Genomic DNA, 15,732 nt, shown 5'->3' with positions numbered 1-15,732 from the left:
AAAGGATTCTGGGTAACAGAACCTGGTCCGAGCCCCGCAAGTCACCCCATCTTGGATTCCCCTAGGTCTCTAGTTTTCAGAAATGCACAGGTTTGGTAGGTTTCCCTAGGTGCCGGCTGAGCTAGAGGCCAAAATCTACAGGTAGGCACTTCGCAAAAAACACCTCTGTTTTCTTCCAAAATTTTGGATGTGTCCACGTTGCGCTTTGGGGTGTTTCCTGTCGCCGGCGCTAGGCCTACCCACACAAGTGAGGTATCATTTTTATCGGGAGACTTGGGGGAACGCTGGGTGGAAGGAAATTTGTGGCTCCTCTCAGATTCCAGAACTTTCTGCCACAGAAATGTGAGGAACATGTGTTTTTTTAGCCAAATTTTGAGGTTTGCAAAGGATTCTGGGTAACAGAACCTGGTCCGAGCCCCGCAAGTCACCCCTCCTTGGATTCCCCTAGGTCTCTAGTTTTCAGAAATGGACAGGTTTGGTAGGTTTCCCTAGGTGCCGGCTGAGCTAGAGGCCAAAATCTACAGGTAGGCACTTCGCAAAAAACACCTCTGTTTTCTTCCAAAATTTTGGATGTGTCCACGTTGCGATTTGGGGTGTTTCCTGTCGCCGGCGCTAGGCCTACCCACACAAGTGAGGTATCATTTTTATCGGGAGACTTGGGGGAACACTGGGTGATAGGAAATTTGTGGCTCCTCTCAGATTCCAGAACTTTCTGCCACAGAAATGTGAGGAACATGTGTTTTTTTAGCCAAATTTTGAGGCTTGCAAAGTATTCTGGGTAACAGAACCTGGTCCGAGCCCCCGCAAGTCACCCCATCTTGGATTCCCCTAGGTCTCTAGTTTTCAGAAATGCACAGGTTTGGTAGGTTTCCCTAGGTGCCGGCTGAGCTAGAGGCCAAAATCTACAGGTAGGCACTTCGCAAAAAACACCTCTGTTTTCTTCCAAAATTTTGGATGTGTCCACGTTGCGCTTTGCGGTGTTTCCTGTCGCCGGGGCTAGGCCTACCCACACAAGTGAGGTATCATTTTTATCGGGAGACTTGGGGGAACGCTGGGTGGAAGGAAATTTGTGGCTCCTCTCAGATTCCAGAACTTTCTGCCACAGAAATGTGAGGAACATGTGTTTTTTTAGCCAAATTTTGAGGTTTGCAAAGGATTCTGGGTAACAGAACCTGGTCCGAGCCCCGCAAGTCACCCCTCCTTGGATTCCCCTAGGTCTCTAGATTTCAGAAATGCACAGGTTTGGTAGGTTTCCCTAGGTGCCGGCTGAGCTAGAGGCCAAAATCTACAGGTAGGCACTTCGCAAAAAACACCTCAGTTTTCTTCCAAAATTTTGGATGTGTCCACGTTGCGCTTTGGGGTGTTTCCTGTCGCCGGCGCTAGGCCTACCCACACAAGTGAGGTATCATTTTTATCGGGAGACTTGGGGGAACACTGGGTGGAAGGAAATTTGTGGCTCCTCTCAGATTCCAGAACTTTCTGCCACAGAAATGTGAGGAACATGTGTTTTTTAGCCAAATTTTGAGGTTTGCAAAGGATTCTGGGTAACAGAACCTGGTCCGAGCCCCGCAAGTCACCCTTCCTTGGATTCCCCTAGGTCTCTAGTTTTCAGAAATGCACAGGTTTGGTAGGTTTCCCTAGGTGCCGGCTGAGCTAGAGGCCAAAATCTACAGGTAGGCACTTCGCAAAAAACACCTCTGTTTTCTTCCAAAATTTTGGATGTGTCCACGTTGCGCTTTGGGGTGTTTCCTGTCGCCGGCGCTAGGCCTACCCACACAAGTTGGTATCATTTTTATCGGGAGACTTGGGGGAACGCTGGGTGGAAGGAAATTTGTGGCTCCTCTGAGATTCCAGAACTTTCTGCCACAGAAATGTGAGGAACATGTGTTTTTTTAGCCAAATTTTGAGGTTTGCAAAGGATTCTGGGTAACAGAACCTGGTCCGAGCCCCGCAAGTCACCCCATCTTGGATTCCCCTAGGTCTCTAGTTTTCAGAAATGCACAGGTTTGGTAGGTTTCCCTAGGTGCCGGCTGAGGTAGAGGCCAAAATCTACAGGTAGGCACTTCGCAAAAAACACCTCTGTTTTCTTCCAAAATTTTGGATGTGGCCACGTTGCGCTTTGGGGTGTTTCCTGTCGCCGGCGCTAGGCCTACCCACACAAGTGAGGTATCATTTTTATCGGGAGACTTGGGGGAACGCTGGGTGGAAGGAAATTTGTAGCTCCTCTTAGATTCCAGAACTTTCTGCCACAGAAATGTGAGGAACATGTGTTTTTTTAAGCCAAATTTTGAGGTTTGCAAAGGATTCTGGGTAACAGAACCTGGTCCGAGCCCCGCAAGTCACCCCTCCTTGGATTCCCCTAGGTCTCTAGTTTTCAGAAATGCACAGGTTTGGTAGGTTTCCCTAGGTGCCGGCTGAGCTAGAGGCCAAAATCTACAGGTAGGCACTTCGCAAAAAACACCTCTGTTTTCTTCCAAAATTTTGGATGTGTCCACGTTGCGCTTTGGGGTGTTTCCTGTCACCGGCGCTAGGCCTTCCCACGCAAGTGAGGTATCATTTTTATCGGGAGACTTGGGGGAACGCTGGGTGGAAGATAATTTGTGGCTCCTCTCAGATTCCAGAACTTTCTGCCACAGAAATGTGAGGAACATGTGTTTTTTAGCCAAATTTTGAGGTTTGCAAAGGATTCTGGGTAACAGAACCTGGTCCGAGCCCCGCAAGTCACCCCTCCTTGGACTCCCCTAGGTCTCTAGTTTTCAGAAATGCACAGGTTTAGTAGGTTTCCCTAGGTGCCGGCTGAGCTACAGGCCAAAATCTACAGGTAGGCACTTCGCAAAAAACACCTCTGTTTTCTTCCAAAATTTTGGATGTGTCCACGTTGCGCTTTGGGGTGTTTCCTGTCGCCGGCGCTAGGCCTACCCACACAAGTGAGGTATCATTTTTATCGGGAGACTTGGGGGAACGCTGGATGGAAGGAAATTTGTGGCTCCTCTCAGATTCCAGAACTTTCTGCCACAGAAATGTGAGGAACATGTGTTTTTTTAGCCAAATTTTGAGGTTTGCAAAGGATTCTGGGTAACAGAACCTGGTCCGAGCCCCGCAAGTCACCCCTCCTTGGATTCCCCTAGGTCCATAGTTTTCAGAAATGCACAGGTTTGGTAGGTTTCCCTAGGTGCCGGCTGAGCTAGAGGCCAAAATCTACAGGTAGGCACTTCGCAAAAAACACCTCTGTTTTCTTCCAAAATTTTGGATGTGTCCACGTTGCGCTTTGGGGTGTTTCCTGTCGCCGGCGCTAGGCCTACCCACACAAGTGAGGTATCATTTTTATCGGGAGACTTGGGGGAACGCTGGGTGGAAGGAAATTTGAGGCTCCTCTCAGATTCCAGAACTTTCTGCCACAGAAATGTGAGGAACATGTGTTTTTTTTGCCAAATATTGAGGTTTGCAAAGGATTCTGGGTAACAGAACCTGGTCCGAGCCCCGCAAGTCACCCCATCTTGGATTCCCCTAGGTCTCTAGTTTTCAGAAATACACAGGTTTGGTAGGTTTCCTAGGTGCCGGCTGAGCTAGAGGCCAAAATCTACAGGTAGGCACTTCGCAAAAAACACCTCTGTTTTCTTCCAAAATTTTGGATGTGTCCACATTGCGCTTTGGGGTGTTTCCTGTCGCGGGCGCTAGGCCTACCCACGCAAGTGAGGTATAATTTTTATCGGGAGACTTGGGGGAACGCTGGGTGGAAGGAAATTTGTGGCTCCTCTCAGATTCCAGAACTTTCTGCCACAGAAATGTGAGGAACATGTGTTTTTTAGCCAAATTTTGAGGTTTGCAAAGGATTCTGGGTAACAGAACCTGGTCCGAGCCCCGCAAGTCACCCCTCCTTGGATTCCCCTAGGTCTCTATTTTTCAGAAATGCACAGGTTTGGTAGGTTTCCCTAGGTGCCGGCTGAGCTAGAGGCCAAAATCTTCAGGTAGGCACTTCGCAAAAAACACCTCTGTTTTCTTCCAAAATTTTGGATGTGTCCACGTTGCGCTTTGGGGTGTTTCCTGTCGCCGGCGCTAGGCCTACCCACACAAGTGGGGTATCATTTTTATCGGGAGACTTGGGGGAACGCTGGGTGGAAGGAAATTTGTGGCTCCTCTCAGATTCCAGAACTTTCTGCCACAGAAATGTGAGGAACATGTGTTTTTTTAGCCAAATTTTGAGGTTTGCAAAGGATTCTGGGTAACAGAACCTGGTCCGAGCCCCGCAAGTCACCCCATCTTGGATTCCCCTAGGTCTCTAGTTTACAGAAATGCACAGGTTTGGTAGGTTTCCGTAGGTGCCGGCTGAGCTAGAGGCCAAATTCTACAGGTAGGCACTTCGCAAAAAACACCTCTGTTTTCTTCCAAAATTTTGGATGTGTCCACGTTGCGCTTTGGGGTGTTTCCTGTCGCCGGCGCTAGGCCTACCCACACAAGCGAGGTATCATTTTTATCGGGAGACTTGGGGGAACGCTGGGTGGAAGGAAATTTGTGGCTCCTCTCAGATTCCAGAACTTTCTGCCACAGAAATGTGAGGAACATGTGTTTTTTTAGCCAAATTTTGAGGTTTGCAAAGGATTCTGGGTAACAGAACCTGGTCCGAGCCCCGCAAGTCACCCCTCCTTGGATTCCCCTAGGTATCTAGTTTTCAGAAATGCTAAGGTTTGGTAGGTTTCCCTAGGTGCCGGCTGAGCTAGAGGCCAAAATCTACAGGTAGGCACTTCGCAAAAAACACCTCTGTTTTCTTCCAAAATTTTGGATGTGTCCACGTTGCGCTTTGGGGTGTTTCCTGTCGCCGGCGCTAGGCCTACCCACACAAGCGAGGTATCATTTTTATCGGGAGACTTGGGGGAACGCTGGGTGGAAGGAAATTTGAGGCTCCTCTCAGATTCCAGAACTTTCTGCCACAGAAATGTGAGGAACATGTGTTTTTTTAGCCAAATTTTGAGGTTTGCAAAGGATTCTGGTAACAGAACCTGGTCCGAGCCCCGCAAGTCACCCCTCCTTGGATTCCCCTACGTCTCTAGTTTACAGAAATGCACAGGTTTGGTAGGTTTTACTAGGTGCCGGCTGAGCTAGAGGCCAAATTCTACAGGTAGGCACTTCGCGAAAAACACCTCTGTTTTCTTCCAAAATTTTGGATGTGTCCACGTTGCGCTTTGGGGTGTTTCCTGTCGCAGGCGCTAGGCCTACCCACACAAGTGAGGTATAATTTTTATCGGGAGACTTGGGGGAACGCTGGGTGGAAGGAAATTCGTGGCTCCTCTCAGATTCCAGAACTTTCTGCCACAGAAAGGTGAGGAACATGTGTTTTTTTAGCCAAATTTTGAGGTTTGCAAAGGATTCTGGGTAACAGAACCTGGTCCGAGCCCCGCAAGTCACCCCATCTTGGATTCCCCTAGGTCTCTAGTTTTCAGAAATGCACAGGTTTGGTAGGTTTCCGTAGGTGCCGGCTGAGCTAGAGGCCAAAATCTACAGGTAGGCACTTCGCAAAAAACACCTCTGTTTTCTTCCAAAATTTTGGATGTGTCCACGTTGCGCTTTGGGGTGTTTCCTGTCGCCGGCGCTAGGCCTACCCACACAAGTGAGGTATCATTTTTATCGGGAGACTTGGGGGAACGCTGGGTGGAAGGAAATTTGTGGCTCCTCTCAGATTCCAGAACTTTCTGCCACAGAAATGTGAGGAACATGTGTTTTTTTAGCCAAATTTTGAGGTTTGCAAAGGATTCTGGGTAACAGAACCTGGTCCGAGCCCCGCAAGTCACCCCTCCTTGGATTCCCCTAGGTCTCTCGTTTTCAGAAATGGACAGGTTTGGTAGGTTTCCCTAGGTGCCGGCTGAGCTAGAGGCCAAAATCTACAGGTAGGCACTTCGCAAAAAACACCTCTGTTTTCTTCCAAAATTTTGGATGTGTCCACGTTGTGCTTTGGGGTGTTTCCTGTCGCCGGCGCTAGGCCTATCCCCACAAGTGAGGTATCATTTTTATCGGGAGACTTGGGGGAACGCTGGGTGGAAGGAAATTTGTGGCTCCTCTCAGATTCCAGAACTTTCTGCCACAGAAATGTGAGGAACATGTGTTTTTTTAGCCAAATTTTGAGGCTTGCAAAGGATTCTGGGTAACAGAACCTGGTCCGAGCACCCGCAAGTCACCCCATCTTGGATTCCCCTAGGTCTCTAGTTTTCAGAAATGCACAGGTTTGGTAGGTTTCCCTAGGTGCCGGCTGAGCTAGAGGCCAAAATCTACAGGTAGGCACTTTGCAAAAAACACCTCTGTTTTCTTCCAAAATTTTGGATGTGTCCACGTTGCGCTTTGCGGTGTTTCCTGTCGCCGGGGCTAGGCCTACCCACACAAGTGAGGTATCATTTTTATCGGGAGACTTGGGGGAACGCTGGGTGGAAGGAAATTCGTGGCTCCTCTCAGATTCCAGAACTTTCTGCCACAGAAATGTGAGGAACATGTGTTTTTTTAGCCAAATTTTGAGGTTTGCAAAGGATTCTGGGTAACAGAACCTGGTCCGAGCCCCGCAAGTCACCCCTCCTTGGATTCCCCTAGGTCTCTAGTTTTCAGAAATGTACAGGTTTGGTAGGTTTCCCTAGGTGCCGGCTGAGCTAGAGGCCAAAATCTACAGGTAGGCACTTCGCAAAAAACACCTCAGTTTTCTTCCAAAATTTTGGATGTGTCCACGTTGCGCTTTGGGGTGTTTCCTGTCGCCGGCGCTAGGCCTACCCACACAAGTGAGGAATCATTTTTATCGGGAGACTTGGGGTAACACTGGGTGGAAGGAAATTTGTGGCTCCTCTCAGATTCCAGAACTTTCTGCCACAGAAATGTGAGGAACATGTGTTTTTTAGCCAAATTTTGAGGTTTGCAAAGGATTCTGGGTAACAGAACCTGGTCCGAGCCCCGCAAGTCACCCCATCTTGGATTCCCCTAGGTCTCTAGTTTTCAGAAATGCACAGGTTTGGTAGGTTTCCCTAGGTGCCGGCTGAGGTAGAGGCCAAAATCTACAGGTAGGCACTTCGCAAAAAACACCTCTGTTTTCTTCCAAAATTTTGGATGTGGCCACGTTGCGCTTTGGGGTGTTTCCTGTCGCCGGCGCTAGGCCTACCCACACAAGTGAGGTATCATTTTTATCGGGAGACTTGGGGGAACGCTGGGTGGAAGGAAATTTGTAGCTCCTCTTAGATTCCAGAACTTTCTGCCACAGAAATGTGAGGAACATGTGTTTTTTTAAGCCAAATTTTGAGGTTTGCAAAGGATTCTGGGTAACAGAACCTGGTCCGAGCCCCGCAAGTCACCCCTCCTTGGATTCCCCTAGGTCTCTAGTTTTCAGAAATGCACATTTTTGGTAGGTTTCCCTAGGTGCCGGCTGAGCTAGAGGCCAAAATCTACAGGTAGGCACTTCGCAAAAAACACCTCTTTTTTCTTCCAAAATTTTGGATGTGTCCACGTTGCGCTTTGGGGTGTTTCCTGTCGCGGGCGCTAGGCCTACCCATGCAAGTGAGGTATCATTTTTATCGGGAGACTTGGGGGAACGCTGGGTGGGAGGAAATTTGTGGCTCCTCTCAGATTCCAGAACTTTCTGCCACAGAAATGTGAGGAACATGTGTTTTTTAGCCAAATTTTGAGGTTTGCAAAGGATTCTGGGTAACAGAACCTGGTCCGAGCCCCGCAAGTCACCCCATCTTGGATTCCCCTAGGTCTCTAGTTTTCAGAAATGCACAGGTTTGGTAGGTTTCCTTAGGTGCCGGCTGAGCTAGAGGCCAAAATCTACAGGTAGGCACTTCGCAAAAAACACCTCTGTTTTCTTCCAAAATTTTGGATGTGTCCACGTTGCGCTTTGCGGTGTTTCCTGTCGCCGGGGCTAGGCCTACCCACACAAGTGAGGTATCATTTTTATCGGGAGACTTGGGGGAACGCTGGGTGGAAGGAAATTCGTGGCTCCTCTCAGATTCCAGAACTTTCTGCCACAGAAATGTGAGGAACATGTGTTTTTTTAGCCAAATTTTGAGGTTTGCAAAGGATTCTGGGTAACAGAACCTGGTCCGAGCCCCGCAAGTCACCCCTCCTTGGATTCCCCTAGGTCTCTAGTTTTCAGAAATGCACAGGTTTGGTAGGTTTCCCTAGGTGCCGGCTGAGCTAGAGGCCAAAATCTACAGGTGGGCACTTCGCAAAAAACACCTCAGTTTTCTTCCAAAATTTTGGATGTGTCCACGTTGCGCTTTGGGGTGTTTCCTGTCGCCGGCGCTAGGCCTACCCACACAAGTGAGGTATCATTTTTATCGGGAGACTTGGGGGAACACTGGGTGGAAGGAAATTTGTGGCTCCTCTCAGATTCCAGAACTTTCTGCCACAGAAATGTGAGGAACATGTGTTTTTTAGCCAAATTTTGAGGTTTGCAAAGGATTCTGGGTAACAGAACCTGGTCCGAGCCCCGCAAGTCACCCCATCTTGGATTCCCCTAGGTCTCTAGTTTTCAGAAATGCACAGGTTTGGTAGGTTTCCCTAGGTGCCGGCTGAGCTAGAGGCCAAAATCTACAGGTAGGCACTTCGCAAAAAACACCTCTGTTTTCTTCCAAAATTTTGGATGTGTCCATGTTGCGCTTTGGGGTGTTTCCTGTCGCCGGCGCTAGGCCTACCCACACAAGTGAGGTATCATTTTTATCGGGAGACTTGGGGGAACGCTGGGTGGAAGGAAATTTGTGGCTCCTCTCAGATTCCAGAACTTTCTGCCACAGAAATGTGAGGAACATGTGTTTTTTTAGCCAAATTTTGAGGTTTGCAAAGGATTCTGGGTAACAGAACCTGGTCCGAGCCCCGCAAGTCACCCCTCCTTGGATTCCCCTAGGTCTCTAGTTTTCAGAAATGCACAGGTTTGGTAGGTTTCCCTAGGTGCCGGCTGAGCTAGAGGCCAAAATCTACAGGTAGGCACTTCGCAAAAAACACCTCTGTTTTCTTCCAAAATTTTGGATGTGTCCACGTTGCGCTTTGGGGTGTTTCCTGTCACCGGCGCTAGGCCTACCCACGCAAGTGAGGTATAATTTTTATCGGGAGACTTGGGGGAACGCTGGGTGGAAGGAAATTTGTGGCTCCTCTCAGATTCCAGAACTTTCTGCCACAGAAATGTGAGGAACATGTGTTTTTTAGCCAAATGTTGAGGTTTGCAAAGGATTCTGGGTAACAGAACCTGGTCCGAGCCCCGCAAGTCACCCCTCCTTGGACTCCCCTAGGTCTCTAGTTTTCAGAAATGCACAGGTTTGGTAGGTTTCCCTAGGTGCCGGCTGAGCTAGAGGCCAAAATCTACAGGTAGGCACTTCGCAAAAAACACCTCTGTTTTCTTCCAAAATTTTGGATGTGTCCACGTTGCGCTTTGGGGTGTTTCCTGTCGCCGGCGCTAGGCCTACCCACACAAGTGAGGTATCATTTTTATCGGGAGACTTGGGGGAACGCTGGGTGGAAGGAAATTTGTGGCTCCTCTCAGATTCCAGAACTTTCTGCCACAGAAATGTGAGGAACATGTGTTTTTTAGCCAAATTTTGAGGTTTGCAAAGGATTCTGGGTAACAGAACCTGGTCCGAGCCCCGCAAGTCACCCCTCCTTGGATTCCCCTAGGTCTCTAGTTTTCAGAAATGCACAGGTTTGGTAGGTTTCCCTAGGTGCCGGCTGAGCTACAGGCCAAAATCCACAGGTAGGCACTGTTTTCTTTAAAAAAATGGGATGTGTCCACGTTGCGTTTTGGGGCGTTTCCTGTCGCGGGCGCTAGGCCTACCCACGCAAGTGAGGTATAATTTTTATCGGGAGACTTGGGGGAACGCTGGGTGGAAGGAAATTTGTGGCTCCTCTCAGATTCCAGAACTTTCTGCCACAGAAATGTGAGGAACATGTGTTTTTTTAGCCAAATTTTGAGGTTTGCAAAGGATTCTGGGTAACAGAACCTGGTCCGAGCCCCGCAAGTCACCCCATCTTGGATTCCCCTAGGTCTCTAGTTTTCAGAAATGCACAGGTTTGGTAGGTTTCCCTAGGTGCCGGCGGAGCTAGAGGCCAAAATCTACAGGTAGGCACTTCGCAAAAAACACCTCTGTTTTCTTCCAAAATTTTGGATGTGTCCACGTTGCGCTTTGGGGTGTTTCCTGTCGCCGGCGCTAGGCCTACCCACGCAAGTGAGGTATCATTTTTATCGGGAGACTTGGGGGAACGCTGGGTGGAAGGAAATTTGTGGCTCCTCTCAGATTCCAGAACTTTCTGCCACAGAAATGTGAGGAACATGCGTTTTTTAGCCAAAATTTGAGGTTTGCAAAGGATTCTGGGTAACAGAACCTGGTCCGAGCCCCGCAAGTCACCCCTCCTTGGATTCCCCTAGGTCTCTAGTTTTCAGAAATGCACAGGTTTGGTAGGTTTCCCTAGGTGCCGGCTGAGCTAGAGGCCAAAATCTACAGGTAGGCACTTCGCAAAAAACACCTCTGTTTTCTTCCAAAATTTTGGATGTGTCCACGTTGCGCTTTGGGGCGTTTCCTGTCGCGGGCGCTAGGCCTACCCACGCAAGTGAGGTATCATTTTTATCGGGAGACTTGGGGGAACGCTGGGTGGAAGGAAATTTGTGGCTCCTCTCAGATTCCAGAACTTTCTGCCACAGAAATGTGAGGAACATGTGTTTTTTTAGCCAAATTTTGAGGTTTGCAAAGGATTCTGGGTAACAGAACCTGGTACGAGCCCTGCAAGTCACCCCATCTTGGATTCCCCTAGGTCTCTAGTTTTCAGAAATGCACAGGTTTGGTAGGTTTCCCTAGGTGCCGGCTGAGCTAGAGGCCAAAATCTACAGGTAGGCACTTCGCAAAAAACACCTCTGTTTTCTTCCAAAATTTTGGATGTGTCCATGTTGCGCTTTGGGGTGTTTCCTGTCGCCGGCGCTAGGCCTACCCACGCAAGTGAGGTATCATTTTTATCGGGAGACTTGGGGGAACGCTGGGTGGAAGGAAATTTGTGGCTCCTCTCAGATTCCAGAACTTTCTGCCACAGAAATGTGAGGAACATGTGTTTTTTTAGCCAAATTTTGAGGTTTGCAAAGGATTCTGGGTAACAGAACCTGGTCCGAGCCCCGCAAGTCACCCCTCCTTGGATTCCCCTAGGTCTCTAGTTTTCAGAAATGCACAGGTTTGGTAGGTTTCCCTAGGTGCCGGCTGAGCTAGAGGCCAAAATCTACAGGTAGGCACTTCGCAAAAAACACCTCTGTTTTCTTCCAAAATTTTGGATGTGTCCACGTTGCGCTTTGGGGTGTTTCCTGTCACCGGCGCTAGGCCTACCCACGCAAGTGAGGTATCATTTTTATCGGGAGACTTGGGGGAACGCTGGGTGGAAGGAAATTTGTGGCTCCTCTCAGATTCCAGAACTTTCTGCCACAGAAATGTGAGGAACATGTGTTTTTTAGCCAAATGTTGAGGTTTGCAAAAGATTCTGGGTAACAGAACCTGGTCCGAGCCCCGCAAGTCACCCCTCCTTGGACTCCCCTAGGTCTCTAGTTTTCAGAAATGCACAGGTTTGGTAGGTTTCCCTAGGTGCCGGCTGAGCTACAGGCCAAAATCTACAGGTAGGCACTTCGCAAAAAACACCTCTGTTTTCTTCCAAAATTTTGGATGTGTCCACGTTGCGCTTTGGGGTGTTTCCTGTCGCCGGCGCTAGGCCTACCCACACAAGTTGGTATCATTTTTATCGGGAGACTTGGGGGAACGCTGGGTGGAAGGAAATTTGTGGCTCCTCTCAGATTCCAGAACTTTCTGCCACAGAAATGTGAGGAACATGTGTTTTTTTAGCCAAATTTTGAGGTTTGCAAAGGATTCTGGGTAACAGAACCTGGTCCGAGCCCCGCAAGTCACCCCTCCTTGGATTCCCCTAGGTATCTAGTTTTCAGAAATGCTAAGGTTTGGTAGGTTTCCCTAGGTGCCGGCTGAGCTAGAGGCCAAAATCTACAGGTAGGCACTTCGCAAAAAACACCTCTGTTTTCTTCCAAAATTTTGGATGTGTCCACGTTGCGCTTTGGGGTGTTTCCTGTCGCCGGCGCTAGGCCTACCCACACAAGCGAGGTATCATTTTTATCGGGAGACTTGGGGGAACGCTGGGTGGAAGGAAATTTGAGGCTCCTCTCAGATTCCAGAACTTTCTGCCACAGAAATGTGAGGAACATGTGTTTTTTTAGCCAAATTTTGAGGTTTGCAAAGGATTCTGGTAACAGAACCTGGTCCGAGCCCCGCAAGTCACCCCTCCTTGGATTCCCCTACGTCTCTAGTTTACAGAAATGCACAGGTTTGGTAGGTTTTACTAGGTGCCGGCTGAGCTAGAGGCCAAATTCTACAGGTAGGCACTTCGCGAAAAACACCTCTGTTTTCTTCCAAAATTTTGGATGTGTCCACGTTGCGCTTTGGGGTGTTTCCTGTCGCAGGCGCTAGGCCTACCCACACAAGTGAGGTATAATTTTTATCGGGAGACTTGGGGGAACGCTGGGTGGAAGGAAATTCGTGGCTCCTCTCAGATTCCAGAACTTTCTGCCACAGAAAGGTGAGGAACATGTGTTTTTTTAGCCAAATTTTGAGGTTTGCAAAGGATTCTGGGTAACAGAACCTGGTCCGAGCCCCGCAAGTCACCCCATCTTGGATTCCCCTAGGTCTCTAGTTTTCAGAAATGCACAGGTTTGGTAGGTTTCCGTAGGTGCCGGCTGAGCTAGAGGCCAAAATCTACAGGTAGGCACTTCGCAAAAAACACCTCTGTTTTCTTCCAAAATTTTGGATGTGTCCACGTTGCGCTTTGGGGTGTTTCCTGTCGCCGGCGCTAGGCCTACCCACACAAGTGAGGTATCATTTTTATCGGGAGACTTGGGGGAACGCTGGGTGGAAGGAAATTTGTGGCTCCTCTCAGATTCCAGAACTTTCTGCCACAGAAATGTGAGGAACATGTGTTTTTTTAGCCAAATTTTGAGGTTTGCAAAGGATTCTGGGTAACAGAACCTGGTCCGAGCCCCGCAAGTCACCCCTCCTTGGATTCCCCTAGGTCTCTCGTTTTCAGAAATGGACAGGTTTGGTAGGTTTCCCTAGGTGCCGGCTGAGCTAGAGGCCAAAATCTACAGGTAGGCACTTCGCAAAAAACACCTCTGTTTTCTTCCAAAATTTTGGATGTGTCCACGTTGTGCTTTGGGGTGTTTCCTGTCGCCGGCGCTAGGCCTATCCCCACAAGTGAGGTATCATTTTTATCGGGAGACTTGGGGGAACGCTGGGTGGAAGGAAATTTGTGGCTCCTCTCAGATTCCAGAACTTTCTGCCACAGAAATGTGAGGAACATGTGTTTTTTTAGCCAAATTTTGAGGCTTGCAAAGGATTCTGGGTAACAGAACCTGGTCCGAGCACCCGCAAGTCACCCCATCTTGGATTCCCCTAGGTCTCTAGTTTTCAGAAATGCACAGGTTTGGTAGGTTTCCCTAGGTGCCGGCTGAGCTAGAGGCCAAAATCTACAGGTAGGCACTTTGCAAAAAACACCTCTGTTTTCTTCCAAAATTTTGGATGTGTCCACGTTGCGCTTTGCGGTGTTTCCTGTCGCCGGGGCTAGGCCTACCCACACAAGTGAGGTATCATTTTTATCGGGAGACTTGGGGGAACGCTGGGTGGAAGGAAATTCGTGGCTCCTCTCAGATTCCAGAACTTTCTGCCACAGAAATGTGAGGAACATGTGTTTTTTTAGCCAAATTTTGAGGTTTGCAAAGGATTCTGGGTAACAGAACCTGGTCCGAGCCCCGCAAGTCACCCCTCCTTGGATTCCCCTAGGTCTCTAGTTTTCAGAAATGTACAGGTTTGGTAGGTTTCCCTAGGTGCCGGCTGAGCTAGAGGCCAAAATCTACAGGTAGGCACTTCGCAAAAAACACCTCAGTTTTCTTCCAAAATTTTGGATGTGTCCACGTTGCGCTTTGGGGTGTTTCCTGTCGCCGGCGCTAGGCCTACCCACACAAGTGAGGAATCATTTTTATCGGGAGACTTGGGGTAACACTGGGTGGAAGGAAATTTGTGGCTCCTCTCAGATTCCAGAACTTTCTGCCACAGAAATGTGAGGAACATGTGTTTTTTAGCCAAATTTTGAGGTTTGCAAAGGATTCTGGGTAACAGAACCTGGTCCGAGCCCCGCAAGTCACCCCATCTTGGATTCCCCTAGGTCTCTAGTTTTCAGAAATGCACAGGTTTGGTAGGTTTCCCTAGGTGCCGGCTGAGGTAGAGGCCAAAATCTACAGGTAGGCACTTCGCAAAAAACACCTCTGTTTTCTTCCAAAATTTTGGATGTGGCCACGTTGCGCTTTGGGGTGTTTCCTGTCGCCGGCGCTAGGCCTACCCACACAAGTGAGGTATCATTTTTATCGGGAGACTTGGGGGAACGCTGGGTGGAAGGAAATTTGTAGCTCCTCTTAGATTCCAGAACTTTCTGCCACAGAAATGTGAGGAACATGTGTTTTTTTAAGCCAAATTTTGAGGTTTGCAAAGGATTCTGGGTAACAGAACCTGGTCCGAGCCCCGCAAGTCACCCCTCCTTGGATTCCCCTAGGTCTCTAGTTTTCAGAAATGCACATTTTTGGTAGGTTTCCCTAGGTGCCGGCTGAGCTAGAGGCCAAAATCTACAGGTAGGCACTTCGCAAAAAACACCTCTTTTTTCTTCCAAAATTTTGGATGTGTCCACGTTGCGCTTTGGGGTGTTTCCTGTCGCGGGCGCTAGGCCTACCCATGCAAGTGAGGTATCATTTTTATCGGGAGACTTGGGGGAACGCTGGGTGGGAGGAAATTTGTGGCTCCTCTCAGATTCCAGAACTTTCTGCCACAGAAATGTGAGGAACATGTGTTTTTTAGCCAAATTTTGAGGTTTGCAAAGGATTCTGGGTAACAGAACCTGGTCCGAGCCCCGCAAGTCACCCCATCTTGGATTCCCCTAGGTCTCTAGTTTTCAGAAATGCACAGGTTTGGTAGGTTTCCTTAGGTGCCGGCTGAGCTAGAGGCCAAAATCTACAGGTAGGCACTTCGCAAAAAACACCTCTGTTTTCTTCCAAAATTTTGGATGTGTCCACGTTGCGCTTTGCGGTGTTTCCTGTCGCCGGGGCTAGGCCTACCCACACAAGTGAGGTATCATTTTTATCGGGAGACTTGGGGGAACGCTGGGTGGAAGGAAATTCGTGGCTCCTCTCAGATTCCAGAACTTTCTGCCACAGAAATGTGAGGAACATGTGTTTTTTTAGCCAAATTTTGAGGTTTGCAAAGGATTCTGGGTAACAGAACCTGGTCCGAGCCCCGCAAGTCACCCCTCCTTGGATTCCCCTAGGTCTCTAGTTTTCAGAAATGCACAGGTTTGGTAGGTTTCCCTAGGTGCCGGCTGAGCTAGAGGCCAAAATCTACAGGTGGGCACTTCGCAAAAAACACCTCTGTTTTCTTCCAAAATTTTGGATGTGTCCACGTTGCGCTTTGGGGTGTTTCCTGTCACCGGCGCTAGGCCTACCCACGCAAGTGAGGTATAATTTTTATCGGGAGACTTGGGGGAACGCTGGGTGGAAGGAAATTTGTGGCTCCTCTCAGATTCCAGAACTTTCTGCCACAGAAATGTGAGGAACATGTGTTTTTTAGCCAAATGTTGAGGTTTGCAAAGGATTCTGGGTAACAGAACCTGGTCCGAGCCCCGCAAGTCACCCCTCCTTGGACT

This window comes from Pleurodeles waltl, chromosome 8 (assembly GCF_031143425.1).
Source record: "Pleurodeles waltl isolate 20211129_DDA chromosome 8, aPleWal1.hap1.20221129, whole genome shotgun sequence".
In the NCBI taxonomy this organism is placed as follows: Eukaryota; Metazoa; Chordata; class Amphibia; order Caudata; family Salamandridae; genus Pleurodeles; species Pleurodeles waltl.
The sequence above is the reverse complement of the archived record's forward strand: the minus strand, read 5'-3'. Positions refer to the sequence as shown.